Source organism: Lissotriton helveticus, chromosome 1_2, assembly GCF_964261635.1.
Source record: "Lissotriton helveticus chromosome 1_2, aLisHel1.1, whole genome shotgun sequence".
Classification (NCBI taxonomy): Eukaryota; Metazoa; Chordata; class Amphibia; order Caudata; family Salamandridae; genus Lissotriton; species Lissotriton helveticus.
Window position 1 is genome coordinate 300,053,092 of NC_136058.1, and position 14,084 is coordinate 300,067,175.

The 14,084-nt window shown below is 46.3% G+C and overlaps 1 protein-coding gene across 3 annotated transcripts in view; it reads left to right on the top strand.

Annotated features, from left to right (window-relative positions):
- PTCH2 (patched 2) overlaps positions 1–14,084 on the top strand; it is an 85,561-nt gene that overhangs the window by 16,603 nt on the left and 54,874 nt on the right. Inside the window, exon 1 of one of the 3 annotated variants that reach the window (XM_078671772.1) lies at positions 4,290–4,589. The exons of the other annotated variants lie outside the window; for them this stretch is intronic. The gene's annotated coding sequence lies outside the window, so the exon portion shown is untranslated. Of the gene's footprint in view, positions 1–4,289; positions 4,590–14,084 lie in introns of those variants that run through there. 3 annotated transcript variants of the gene reach the window in all.

A 14,084-nucleotide genomic window follows, 5' to 3' on the forward strand; every position in this document is an offset into this window, starting at 1 on the left:
GCTCATGTGGTGGCAATGGAAACGCGTGTGGGGTCACTGTTAAAATCTGTGTCATGGCTTGTTTTAAACCTAAACCATCAGTGTGGCTAACTATTGAATGTAAGTCATCATTGGCTAATGAATGCATTATTATGTGAAAGAACATTGTTAAACACTGCTCTCGTTAATTAGTACATTGTCGTGTCCCGTTTTATTTTTTTTAAGCTCAGTCACTGTTGATTTGTGCATTGTGATGTCAATGTGCATTATTAAAGCTCTGCCATTAGTTCATGCTTTTTGATATCGACTTTTTTTTAAAGTTGGGTCATCAGATCGTGCATTTTGATGTAAGAGCTCAGCATTCAAGCTTACCACGATTGTTCATAGTGTTGTGATATTATAGCTCGTTATTAAAGCAGTGCTATCATTGTTTAGTTCATTGTGATGTTCAACTTCATTAATAAAACTCTGACGACATTAATCGATGGATTGTGATATACTAGCCTATATAGAAAGCTGTCCCATCAGTGGTTGTTGCACTGAGAGGTCCACAGTAAACTCAGATCTCGTCAGAAATCTTCATTGTTGTGTTATGTTAATGTACTTGTAGAGTGCAGAATTGCAATGTAAGTGCATGTTCGGTGAGTTTTTTGTTGCTGACTAAAACACTACTAAAGTTAACACACAGATGAAGTTGAAACCTAGCAAGGCAAACCAAAGACAAGTGTAGAGGCAAAATTAATGAAAAAACAGGTTTTCACAAGTCTTTAAAAATGTCAGAGATTAGATTTATCTAGTAAAGAGAGGGGTACATAGTTGAAAATGTTTTTAAGTTTTTCTCTGGGGACAACAGACCTATTGAGTTGGTGTAATCAAGTCTAGGCTGAACTGGATAAGAACGTAATATAGAGTTTCAATAAACAAATGGATCTTTTTTCGAGATAGTCAGCTGTACAAACACCTATTATCAACCCAGGCCACCCCGGGTGTCAAGAAACAAACTGGAATCAGTGTGAAAGCAAAGATTCCTAACTACTTTGGGTGAGGCCACACAAGCAGGCTTCATCAGGCAGCATCTGGCTGCTTCTATAAAATCAAATAATCTGTATGATGTAATTTCCCTATTGATATTTATAAAGGCAACATCACTGGATACACCACTCAAACTTATTAATGTTTTGTTTTCAATTATTGTTAACCTGCTTGTCAAAAGTATTAATAACTGAAAATAGTTTGAATTCCCTCAGTTTCAAATAAATTGCCATAATGAGTAGTTGCAACTGAACATAAATACATGAAGTGAGACTTAGGCCCAGATTTACTAACATTTGATGCAATGCAGTGCAGCAACCACAGCTCCACTGAACACCTTGCTACAAGGGGAAAGAGAGAAAAAAATAATAGATATTTACTAAGTTAACATAGAGATTTGTGAACACCCCTTGACATTTAGTAAAGCATAACACAACTTTGCTTTACTCTTGGGAACTTTGAAATGCAAATACTAGTTTGTAATGGATAGTAAATCCCACCCCAACACTTTGCAACAGGGTTGCTTTTTGTGTGAAACAAACTCTGCATAAATGAATGAATGAATGAAGTCTTATAACGCACGACTTAGCCCAAGGGCATCAAGGCGCCTAAAAGATATTACAGCTTGTAATTTATTCAAATGCAAGACTACGGGTTGGCTCACCTGGGCCTTAGTGTACAGCGTGGATAAATTGTGCAAAGAAAAGGAACAGTTGCTGTGAGATGCAAATGGTAAACAGTGTGATCTAAGAAAATGCATTGAAATTCAAACTGTTTGAATGCAAAACTTATATATGCAGTGAGGCATGGACAGACGGAAGCTAAAACGTAGACTGGCAAAGCTGGTGCAGTGGGAAATGAGCATTACACGGTGATAGGAGAAGCTGCACTCGTAAAATAGCAGCAGCGCAAAATGTAGTTTCTAGAAATAAGTGCAGTGTAATGTGAAATCAGTGTTGCAATGACTGGAAGGTGTGAAGTGAGCAGGTGCAATCACAGGCAATACTTTCCAGTAGTTTTTACCCGTCCGGCACTTAACACACCCAGTTACTCTCTTGTTTGGGCCAAGGGCACTAATAGTGTTCGGTGGCTGTCTGGGGCACTGATAGTGTTCGGTGGCTGTCTGGGGCACTGATAGTGTTTGGTGGCTGCGTGGGGCACTGATAGTGTTCGGTGGCTGTCTGGGGCACTGATAGTGTTCGGGGGCTGCGTGGGGCACTGATAGTGTTCAGTGGCTGTCTGGGGCACTGATTCTGTTCAATGGCTCTGGGGCACAGATAGTGTTTGGTTGCTGTCTGGGGCACTGATAGTGGCTGCGTAGGGCACTGATAGTATTTGGTGGATGTCTGGGGCACTGATTGTGTTCAATGGCTGTCTGGGGGCACTGATAGTGTTCGGTGGCTGTCTGGGGCACTGATTGTGTTCAATGGCTGTCTGGGGCACTGATAGTGTTTGGTGGCTGTCTGGGGCACTAATAGTGTTCGGTGGCTGTCTGGGGCACTGATTGTGTTCAATGCTGCCTGGGGCACTGATAGTGTTCGGCGGCTGTCTGGGGCACTGATAGTGTTCGGTGGCTGTTTGGGGCACTGATTGTGTTTGGTGGCTGTCTGGGGCACTGATAGTGTTTGATAGTGTTCGGTGGCTGTGTGGGGCACTGATAGTGTTCGGAGGCTGTCTGGGGCACTGATAGTGTTTGGTGGCTGTCTGGGGCACTGATAGTGTTCGGTGGCAGTCTGGGGCACTGATAGTGTTCGGTGGCTATCTGAGGCACTGATAGTGTTCGGTGGCTGTCTGGGGAACTGATAGTGTTCGGTGGCTGCGTGGGGCACTGATAGTGTTCGGTGGCTGAGTGGGGCACTGATATTGTTCGGTGGCTGCGTGGGGCACTGATAGTGTTCGGTGGCTGCGTGGGGCACTGATAGTGTTCGGTGGCTGTCTGGGGCACTGAAAGTGTTCAATGGCTGTCTGGGGGCACTGATAGTGTTCGGTGGCTGCGTGGGGCACTGATAGTGTTCGGTGGCTGCGTGGGGCACTGATAGTGTTCGGTGGCTGCGTGGGGCACTGATAGTGTTCAGTGGCTGCATGGGGCACTGATAGTGTTCGGTGGCTGCGTGGGGCACTGATAGTGTTCGGTGGCTGCGTGGGGCACTGATAGTGTTCGGTGGCTGTCTGGGGCACTGAAAGTGTTCAATGGCTGTCTGGGGGCACTGATAGTGTTTGGTGGCTGTCTGGGGCACTGATAGTGTTCAATGGCTGTCTGGGGCACTGATAGTGTTCAGTGGCTGCGTGGGGCACCGAGTGTTCGGTGGCTGTCTGGGGCACTGAAAGTGTTCAATGGCTGTCTGGGGCACTGATAGTGTTCAATGGCTGTCTGGGGCACTGATAGTGTTTGGTGGCTGCGTGGGGCACTGATAGTGCTCGGTTGCTGTCTGGGGCACTGAAAGTGTTCAATGGCTGTCTGGGGCACTGATAGTGTTTGGTGGCTGTCTGGGGCACTGATAGTGTTCAATGGCTGTCTGGGGCACTGATAGTGTTCGGTGGCTGTTTGGGGCACTGATAGTCTTCAATGGCTAACTAGTCACAGACTGTTTCTAATGGCTGTCAGGCCTCCTTGTCTTCAATGCCCGTTAAGGCTCAGTCTGGGCCACTAATTTTGTTCACTGGTTCTCATACCTCTGCCTTTGCCACATTGCGTTCAGTGGCTGTAAGTCCTTCGTCCTGGCCGCTGATTGCGTGAAGAGTCAGCCCGGCTTGTTCAGTGGCTTTCAGGCCTCAGTCTGGGCCACTGATGTGGCCAGGGCTTTCTGACTCCCGGTGACCGATATTCCCGCTCGGCAGTCGTCATGCTGCTGTCTGGGCCCTGGAGTGGCTTTACATGTTGTCTGTACCACCGAATGCGTTCATTTGCTGCCCGGCCTCGGTCCGAATCACCGAGTGTGCCCAGTATTGCTCAAGCGTAGGTGTCCGTGATTGCTGGAAGTTGCTTTCCTAACAGTGCCTAGGAGTGGGGCGTCCGATACACGGCCAGGGGCCCCATGTATACACGCGGTGGTTCGGAAGCAGTGTAAACAGTGCACCCCCATTCCCCCCCTCATTTGAATGCTTTTCCGGTCACCGTTGAACCGCTGCGCACGCGCCTGCGTCACACAACAAAACTCGCCATGTCAGCTGACTGATGTGCGCATGCCTCCTTTGCGTCATTACGTCACGCTCTCACGGGCCTCTTGCGTCACGGCGCGTGGTCTTCGCCTGTTTGGGACTCGCCCCCCTCCATGTTGGCCTCTAACGGCCAACATGTATCTCGTGGCCCCTGTGCCCCTGCGGCCTGCTGCAGCCTGAGTTTTAGAGCAGAAACCAATGCCCGCAGCAGGTTTGCACGTGGCCAGACTCGGGCAGGGCCCTTCCGCCTTGCTTCAGCCACCTGACCAGGCCTCGCTTGCCCTGAGGGGGGCGAAGGAATCCAGCCGGAGTTTGTATGAAAGTAAAAGCTATTCCGGGCAGGCCGGTTGACGGATTTATAGTAGGGAGGCTGGTTTAATTTTTAACACAAACAATCGAGGCTGCTGGGCCTTTCAGAGGTGAGCCGCCAGGCTCCGGAGAGAGGGACATTCTTTCCTCTATAAAAGAGCTCCCTTCTCTGAGGGCCGCTTTCAGAGCCGGGTCTCGTAAAAACGCTTCGCAGGGACCCGGGAAACGCCTGAGGTGACCTAGAAATGAGAGGGGGTGGGATAAGAAGGAGACGCCGGGGTTCGGGGGGGTGGTGGGCGAGGTAGGGGGAATGAACACGATGTGGGGGGGACAGGGTATTAAACGCCAGTGAAGCGGGCTTACGAAATGGGGCAGGTATTGGAATACTAAAGGGGTAGAGTACAAGAGGCGATGAGAGAAAGTGCGGGCCCCTGGTGGAGTAAAAAGGAAACAATTTCATTAAAACAAAAATGTGGCACTGTGGGAATTATCGTTAAAAAACTACAAGGGATATTACAATAAGACAATTTAAAGCAAGAGTAAACAAGGGAACGGCTAAAGAGTGAAAAGCTAAGCTAATAATAAAGGGAGGGACACAGTAAGTGAGGGTAGGGCAAGAAAGGATTTGTTTGGGTGTCGGTGTGGTGAAACTAGAGGGCAAGAGTCTGGGGAGGATCTAGGGAGCCTTGAGATAACTACGCGTTTACATCTGGTGGTAGGATGTCTTTTTTGTGGGGGGCTTTTGCATTCTAGTTTTCAGGAAAGCACTCTGGGCGATGGATGAAGTGTACTGTTAAGGGCAATGATGTGAGATAATGTGACGGCAGGTAAAGGGATCGGGTCACCCAAAAGGTTTGTTTGCTGAAGAGTCATCCACATACACTGTTTAAGGAGGGTGCTGTGAGCCACTGCCCCTGGGCAGTGTTGATTTTGATGGTGTGACGCTAGGAGTGGGAAGGGGCGGGGGCTTCAAATAAAAGAACAGCTAACAGTCAGGTGGAACCACACAAGGTATGACACCTTCGGCGGGTTGACTAATACTTTGAGCTCCATGAGATATAAGCCGATTTGTATGTTGGCAGCCGAAACACAAGTCCCAGAATGGTCATCACACTTCTGTTGTCCGTTGGGCCTGGGCTGGTTACAATTTGCTACTTGTGGCATTAGATAACTCGGCAGCTTTGTACACTGGGCCTTTCTCAAGTGGTCCCTATTTGAAAGGTCTGAATCCCTTTTTACTTTAATTTTCAATTAATAAATTAGCTGCCCACGGGCAAACCTTTTAAAACTAGGTTCAATACATTTCCGTGGAGTTATCAAGCTGAGCTAGCGTTCAAGTGCCTTGGGTCCCAATGGTCCTAGGCCAGAAGATGTTTATATATGTTGTCTTACGTGTGGCTGTCTTAGGGTTCTCATTTAGAAAGCGCTTCGCGGAAAGGAGATTTACACATAGACATGCTCCGGAGGTTCTGCACGCATATAAGGAGGCGAGCTGTACAAATACACTGAGCTTCCCTCAGCACAGCACACACAGGCAGGGAAAGGAGCTGTATAAATATACAGGCTGTGGGCGGAGAGGCCTTCCCGGGAGGGGAAGGAGAAATATAAATATACAGAGAGCAGTGTACTCGACTATATAAACAAACTAGCTGTGTGAGGCGGGGTGCGTGGGCAAGGGGATCGTGTACCCCAGCCAGACCAGACACGTATTTTAGATGGGCAGGGCAGCTGTGGCCGGGGAGGGGAGGCCAGGGGGTGGTGCTCAAGTGGTGGTGAAGACCTAGTGGGTGGCCAGGCCCGGACTTGTGGGTGGTCTCAAGAATACTGGCACGCAACAACGTGTTTAGGTGGAGGGGCGAGATGGAAAGCAGCTGTGTTTGTGAGTGTGGTTGGCGTTGGGGTCCTGGTTCTGGGGGGAGGAAGTTTCAGGAGAAGGCAATCGCAGTTTGGAAGCCCTGATGACAGAGCTGGAGGTGCTGTGTGAAATTCACATCTGCTGTGCAAGCAGCGAGACAAGACAGGGCGTGTGCTAAAGCGCTTGGCCGCACGCCCCGGGTGTGCCCAGACGGAACCGGCGCGGGTGCAGTTTTTTTGCAGAATTTCACACTCGGGGCTGCACCGTGATCTACGGACGGTGCATAGGAACCCCAAGCTCGTTCTCATCTTAGGCCAGTGGCAGGATCATAGATTAGAGACTGTAAATTGACGTCATTTCTCGACACGCATACTCTACGTGGCGTCCTTCTTTACCCTGCCCTTCAGTGCACTGTTGCTCCTCTCTAGTCGAGGCTTTTATTTTTAATTACTTTACTATTTGCCTCCATCGTTCCGGCTGGGACGTATGTTTTCACTCTCTCCTTGTGAGAATATATGTAATTGTAATGTCGCCCCACCCCTTTCAGCGTCAAACTGCTGAAAGCCTTCTTTTGGTTTTTATTTTCTTAAGAATGAGAGTATCTTTACTGTGCCCCACACAGACCCGGTTTTCTTCAGCGTACATCTGTTTACATTGGAAAACGTCTATTAGGGCATTTGCTCACCTTTATTTGGTGTAAATATATGGATGGCTCTGTGCATGGGAGTGTGGACTGCAGAACTCGACTCCATATTTCAGGTTAAGTTTACAGAACTTGGCTCAGTACCCCAGGCAGGGCGTACAAGAATGGCGCAAAACAGCAGGTGAGGCCTCAGAAGTGGTTACGTGTGTGGTCTCCAGAGCTGGGCACAGCACTCCTAATGAGTGAGGTTTCTCAAAATCGACACAATACTTGGTATTAGGAAATGACACAGCACTGAGGTGTTGTCTCTTTAGGTTCCTGCTTTGTATGGCACCGACCTGGGCCTATTTGTGCATTTTCAGTAGTGGGACTGGACACAATACCCCAAATGAGACTTTAATTAGTAAATTAAATGAAAATTAAATGTATAGAACGCCCTACTACCCTGGGGTGTCTAGGCACTATAGTGATGTTGGCTGAATTGAAAGCATATTTTTGTCTGGCTGCTGAGTGCTGCCCCCCCCCCCCCCCCCGGCTCATGTTGGGTAGATCTGGGCCTCAAAGCACTATTGTCTGTGAGTATTTCCAGTTGGACCTCTCTGACCATGAGTCATTTATACAACAGCACACGTCGTGAATTCCAGGTGTTCTCTGTAGCATTACAGCAGCTGCCATAAATTATTTATGGAAATGCCTGCAAGGAGCAATTCTATCAAATTTTTCTCTACTGCGAAAAAACTACAGAAGCTTTGCGAAAGTTTTTCATAGAACACCTTTAACAGTGTGAACTTGCACAGGCAGCAGCTCTAATCTGGAAAGTGATCCTCAATGTATAGCTCCTCCAGAAGATGGGGATTGTTTATACGTATGATGCTTCATATTTGTGCTACTTCTATAGAGTGTGCGATACACTCTAGGACTCTTTGCAGCCCAATAAACTGTAATACAATGAATAATCACTGGCGAAGACATAGCTAGGCCCAGCTTCTTAAATTTCCATCACAGCTTCCTTATTGATGTCATCCAGTTTTGTGAAAGTTGCCTTCCTGTTAGGGTAGTACTTGTGATGCACTATCCATGTTTAGTAACTGTTACCTCATGGCTAGGTGCCCTGTTGAACCAAATAGATGGCAATATTTTAAGAAAACTGTCAGACCAGGATATCTCATGCCAGGGCTAGTCTGAATGTTATTAATAGAACTGTTCTTAGACAATGCAGAGACACCAAGATTTTTGATACAGACATAAAAGCAGGCATTTTAGACAGTCCTTCGATAATTGCCTGCACTCCGCAACAAATCATAGGTAGCCTTTGTGAGCTACTGCTGCTGAGAGCATACAGGGAGTATTTCATATAATGTGTGCCTCCATGCTGTGCCCAGAGCGTAGATTGTAAATGCACTAAATTATATAGTGTATGGAATTGAGGATTTGTTTGAGAATTAGCATAGTGCGCAGTAGCCCAGAGGTCAAAATCTAAAATAGAAAATTTTCATTCACCCCATTGAATGCTTTTTGTAGAGGTATTAAAGAAAAAAAGCCTAAGCTTCTGTTATTATGCTCATGCGAATAGCCAACACTTTTTTTGCAAACAGCTGTAAAGTGGAATTGAGCATGAAATGATATTATAGGGACCGTGCTGGTTATGTTAATTTGTAGGGCTCACTATCTCCTGGGAGGGTACTCTGGTGCTGAGCAGGTGTGAGCCTGCCTAATTCTATGTACTAGTGGAACTGCTAAAAAAGCCAGGTCTTCAGCTTCTTGCATAATTCAAGAAATGAGGAGGAGGCTCTTATGTGTAGCGGCAGGTCGTTTCATGCTTTAGGAGCGATGTAGGAGATGGCTTGACCGCTGAATCTGTTTTTCCTTATTCATGGGTTATGTGCAAGTAGGAGTCTCGACAAGCAGAGGTGTCTGGAAGGTTTGTGAAAGCGGATACAATTGTTGAGGTATGTTGGGCCCGTGTTATGTAGTCTATTTGAAAGTGTGGGTTAGGAGTTTGAATTGTGCTCTTTTGTGTATAGGAAGCCAGTGTAGCTCCTTCAGGTGTGGAATGATGTAAGTGCGGCTTGGGAGGTTGAGAGTGGTTCTGTTTGCCAAGTTCTAAATGGTGTGCGCCTTCGGTGAGTTTTTTGTTGATCCTGCATAGAGGCTGTTCCGGTAGTCCAGCTTGCTTGTGACCAGAGCGTGCATGACAGTTTTCCGGGGGCTGCTTGGAAGCCATTTGAAAATCTTTCTTGGCATCTTCAGTGTATGGAACCATGAGTTGGTGAAGGCATTGAACTTGAATGGTCATGTCAAGTTTGTGGTCAGTGACAACCCAAGTTTTTTGGCGTGGGTGGTGGGGGTTTGTGTCTGTCCTAACTTTGTTGGCCACCTGGTTGAGTCCCTCGTGCTTTTCCTGAAGATAATTAATTTGTGTTTGTCTCTGTTCAGCTTTAGACAGTTGGACTTGATCCAGTAGGCAATTTCAGTCATGCATGCATTGAACTTAATCTGGGTACGGGGCAGCTTGTTCATGGTGGAGAGAATGCGTTGTGTGTCGTCGCATAGAAGAGGAGATGTTGAAGTTGTGAGAGCAGATGATGCTGGCGCGAGGGAACATGTATGCGTTGAAGAAGGTCGGCTTCAGTGAGGATCCTTGCAGAACCTGCGATCCGTTCATAATTCTTCCTCCAGTGCTTATCTGTAGAGTTAAAAACCTTATTCAGAGTCATGGATTTAGACTTGTTTCTGGTCTTGTGGGCATCCAGTCTCACCAAGACTCCTGAGCAGCCATTTTCAATAGACAACAGCATTGCCCCTAGTATGAGTTGGATCTACCATGGTTTGTATGAATTGCTTATGATATGACCAACTAAAAAGGCACTGTTCGTAAATCTTTCAAAGGCAAATGTTGTGACTTAGATTAATCTTGGTACTTTGAAGCTTGGCTTATCAACATTACTGTGATTTGGGGCGCTTGCTGGCATCCAGATTTCGGTGCTTAGGGAAGGCATGTTAGATTTTTCTCCCCTAAGATGACAGCCCCTGTTTTCCAGTTTCCTTCACCCCTTTCTTCTTTCTCTCCTTTTCATGAGCTCCATGACACCCTTTCTCCATATGTTCTATACACTTTACAGTATAGTAAATAATAAAACACTTGCAGAAAAGTCAAACATATTGATAATTTAATGCCAACAATACATTATCACAATTTACGTGGCTCTTCAAGTGATGCCACATTACCTTTTCAAATATTGTTTATTTTTTTTCAGTTTCCTCATACCTGGCCTCACAAACTTTACGTGAGCCTCCCTCTTTTCTCCATCAGTAGATGTATACAACTGCCAGCTTTTCAATCACTTACAGACATGCCTGACCTCAGTGGCATGAACATGGTTTCTAGAAACGTTGTGTCAAGTGATTACTTCTAGATAATGCTGTTACCGGTAGGAACTGCCAGGCCCACACCTACCATCAAAAGTTACACCCGAATTTTGCATTTTCCTTGCATAGTTTTGCAAACATTAAAACTTAACAATGGTTGCACAGTTAGGTAACTCTACAAATCTTTATTTATTAACACAAATTCTTCACAAAATAGTTATGCTATGACTTTTCTTGCAAATACACTTTATGTGCAAGAAAATACTGTCACCAAAAACACATTTTTGATGGGCTTTCGTACCTTAAAAAGTAGCTATGACTCGAAGACATCTTCTTTCTTGCAATCTAATCTTCTCAATCTTCAGGCAGCGTGCAAAGCCTGCAAAGCAATTAAGAAACTTCACTAAGTTTGTAGAGAAAAAAATGACTTCATACTTCCCTTTCACCTGTGTTCTACTAACAAAAGGGTATTTTAATGTTTTTGTCATACCCCCCCCCCCCCCCGCCCCCCATCTATTTCCACCCAACAAATGCAAATGTATAACCGTGTGTCGCTCATCAATCCACGTATGCACACCTTGGGAGTCTCAGCTTGAATTTCTCCTGTCACCAATGGTCCTTCGAAGATTGTGGCTCCATCACTGCTGCCACATCCACCTCTAATTGTGATCCTTCTTTCGTGGTTTATTTTTACATATACTAGTTTCATGGACTTTTTACATGTCCACCTTAATCTTTCCATACACTTTTATTCTTAGCTTACCTATTTATCCTTATTTATATTTGGTGGATGAAAAATGAAGTTAGAGCCGTTATATTTCCACATATATTTAACTGAGACATGCACAATCACACATTGAACCCCATGGGCTATAGCCATAAACTATAAAATAGCATAACCACCTGAAATATTGGTACTGTATTTGTAGTATTATCACTTCTGCTCAGCTGCGGGTAGTTAAACTTCATTATGCTCCTTTTTGACTCCCCGTGATATCGGTATGCACAGCAATTGTTTTCAACCGTGATTGATAGCTTGAAAAAAAACACTGTAAGGCCTAAGGAATTTGTGCATTGCAACTATTTTTATTTCCACTTGCCCCTTTCCTTCCTTAACTACTTTCCCTATTATCTCTTTTGCAAATATACTTTAACTTTCTTAGGGTGATTTTTTTTAAATCTATTAAACTACCAGCATTTTTGCTCTTGCTGCTGTCACTTCCACACCACATTCGAAGAACGTGTGGAATTTTATTTTGGTACTTTTCTGAGGGGGAATCCTGCACAATGCCTAGCTATGGTCTTGTCAAGGGCAACGCTCACTGTGTGGTGCACAGCCCAGTGCAGCATTTGTAAACCAGTCGGCTATTCTGCTAGGTATTGCGAGAACGTAGGGGCAAGGGAGGGGGCAGGGGGCTCACCGGATGAAAGAACGCATCATGGCAATAAAAAAATAAAAATATGTATAGAAAAAAACGAGAGGCGAGGTACAGAATCTCCATTTACTTTAAAAGAAAAAAAGAGGTTTACTTTTTTTGGCCAGGAACAGTGTTTCCCGAGCCGCCAAAAAAATCATTTCGTGCCTGAATGAAAGCAGCAATGTGGAAAGATTCGTGCATTCAGGGCCGCCTGAATGCATGTTTCACTCACATATTAAGACACATTAGCGGGCAGTGGACTGACTAATGTGTCCATTTCCCAGAGCAGCCAACAGAGAGGATGATTACCATAATTAGGCCGGGCTGGGCCATACATATGGAAATAGCAAGTGCTTAAATGTCAACACCAGTGCAAATTTATGTCAGTGCTGTCAGGAGTCTTGGCCGTGAATGGGCGCTCCTAACGGAATTTTTCAACACCCCCCCTTTTTGGGGGGGTGGTTGAGGAACGGACGGGTGGGTGCTGCTAACCTATCCCCAAGCTTGTGTAGCTTTTCCCGCATGTTACTATTTTTTGCGGTGTTGGCATCTTTTTATTTCGAGGGCTCTTACCAGGCCTGAGGCTGACATTTTGAAGCAGTGAGTCTTACATACACCACTGATGCGCAAGTGATCCAGGCAGCTGCAGGAGAAACAGGGAATCCTGTTGCCAAAAAATCGAACAGACAGGTGGCGGCTCTGAGTGTGAGCGTTTTAGGCAAGAGGGTCGATTCCGGGCAATAGACATGTGTTATGGGGCCTGAACAAAGCGGGATATACAAGGCTTGGTAGGGTTGAGCAGTATGGAAGTGCTAGTGCCCTGGTCCAGCCCTCTCTTTCTCACTCATTCTCTCAGGCTCTCGCTCCTTTTTCTTCTGTAAAAGAGAAAAAAGTCAGCCCGCTCTGCCTTGTTTATGTCAGGGGTAGGGGCTCTGCTTTTGTGAAGCTTTTTTTTCCACCCCCTCCCCTCGGTGGTGTTTGTTGGAGAACACACACTCGAAGGCATTCTTCGAGGCCGGACAAAAGAGCTGTATTTGGCCAGTGCTGGACGGCCTTCCGTACCATGGGGACACCCATCTGCTGCACAGCTAGGGGTGTGGTGTGAGGAGGGGGAGTGGGACTGAAAGACATTTTAATTACATGTTTTCATCCACATTGGTCGCAGCATCTACTGTGGTCTGTGTATGCCTCCCCCGAAATTTAAGGTCGCCTACCAAACGTTGGGCCCCACCAATACATAATCCACCTAACAGGGCCATGGCCACCTTGGGCAGTGACCTCCCTCCAAGGGCCCCACTAAAGAGTCCATCAAGCGCCCCATTGGGTCTTCCCCACATCAGAGTGCATCCCTCTCATCGCCAGAAGAATGACCCCACGCAAGCTAAGACCCAAACCCCCTCCCCCTTCCAGGAGGCATGTTCTGCTTAGCCAAAACTTGAGACCCTCCACCCAAGATATGCACCCTAAAAATGACAAGAACCCAAAACCTGAGGACCCTTCACTTGAGATGCGCACCTTAAAATGCCATGGCCTCGTGCCCAGTGCAGATGGCATCAAAACCCTCGACTACATGAATGAAAAGGGTGTATTTCTGCCCCTCCAGGTTTCAGAAGCCCCAGGAATGATCTTGTATCATAATGGGCATTTTTATGGTACATAATCTTCGACTAAAAATGAAGGGAGCATAGAGGACGATATCAATTGCATAACATTAATTTTGCAGTGGCCACCTCTGTATTATTGCCAATGCTTCATCGTTTTATGATGAGCAATTTACTTCTTAAGTCAGACATGCCCAAAAATATTGGACTTGTGCTAATTTAAGGACCACTTTGTGGAGTAATACAATATCTCTCAACATTTCTTTAGCATTTAGATCGGCAGTAGGGTAGAGCAAACAGGGTTGTGGGCAGAGACTGGTTGTGTGTCTTAAAATACCATACAAAAGTGACCCTTGTTTTCCAAAAAATGTAGTGCCTTCCAGACATTTCTGGCCGTTTAGCCACTCTTCATCGCTGCTTCGGCAAAGTGCCTAAATAAAGGGCATGAAATTCTGCCACAGCCAATATCCGGGAACAGGTAAAAAGCGGCTCTTTTTTTTAGATTGTGCAGGGTCCGACTTCCTCCGGAGCAGCAGGAGTCCTTTGATGGGTTCCCTAATCCAGCTAATCCGAGGTCACAACAATCTGTAAGGTGGCCCCTCGGCGCAGGGGGCTGCGTCGGGCACAGGGGCTGTCCGCCGGAGGACGGGCGAGGAAATTTCACTGTCACTTTTCATTTTTCCCCCCTCCTTCCGAATGCCTCTATCGCTTTTCTGCTC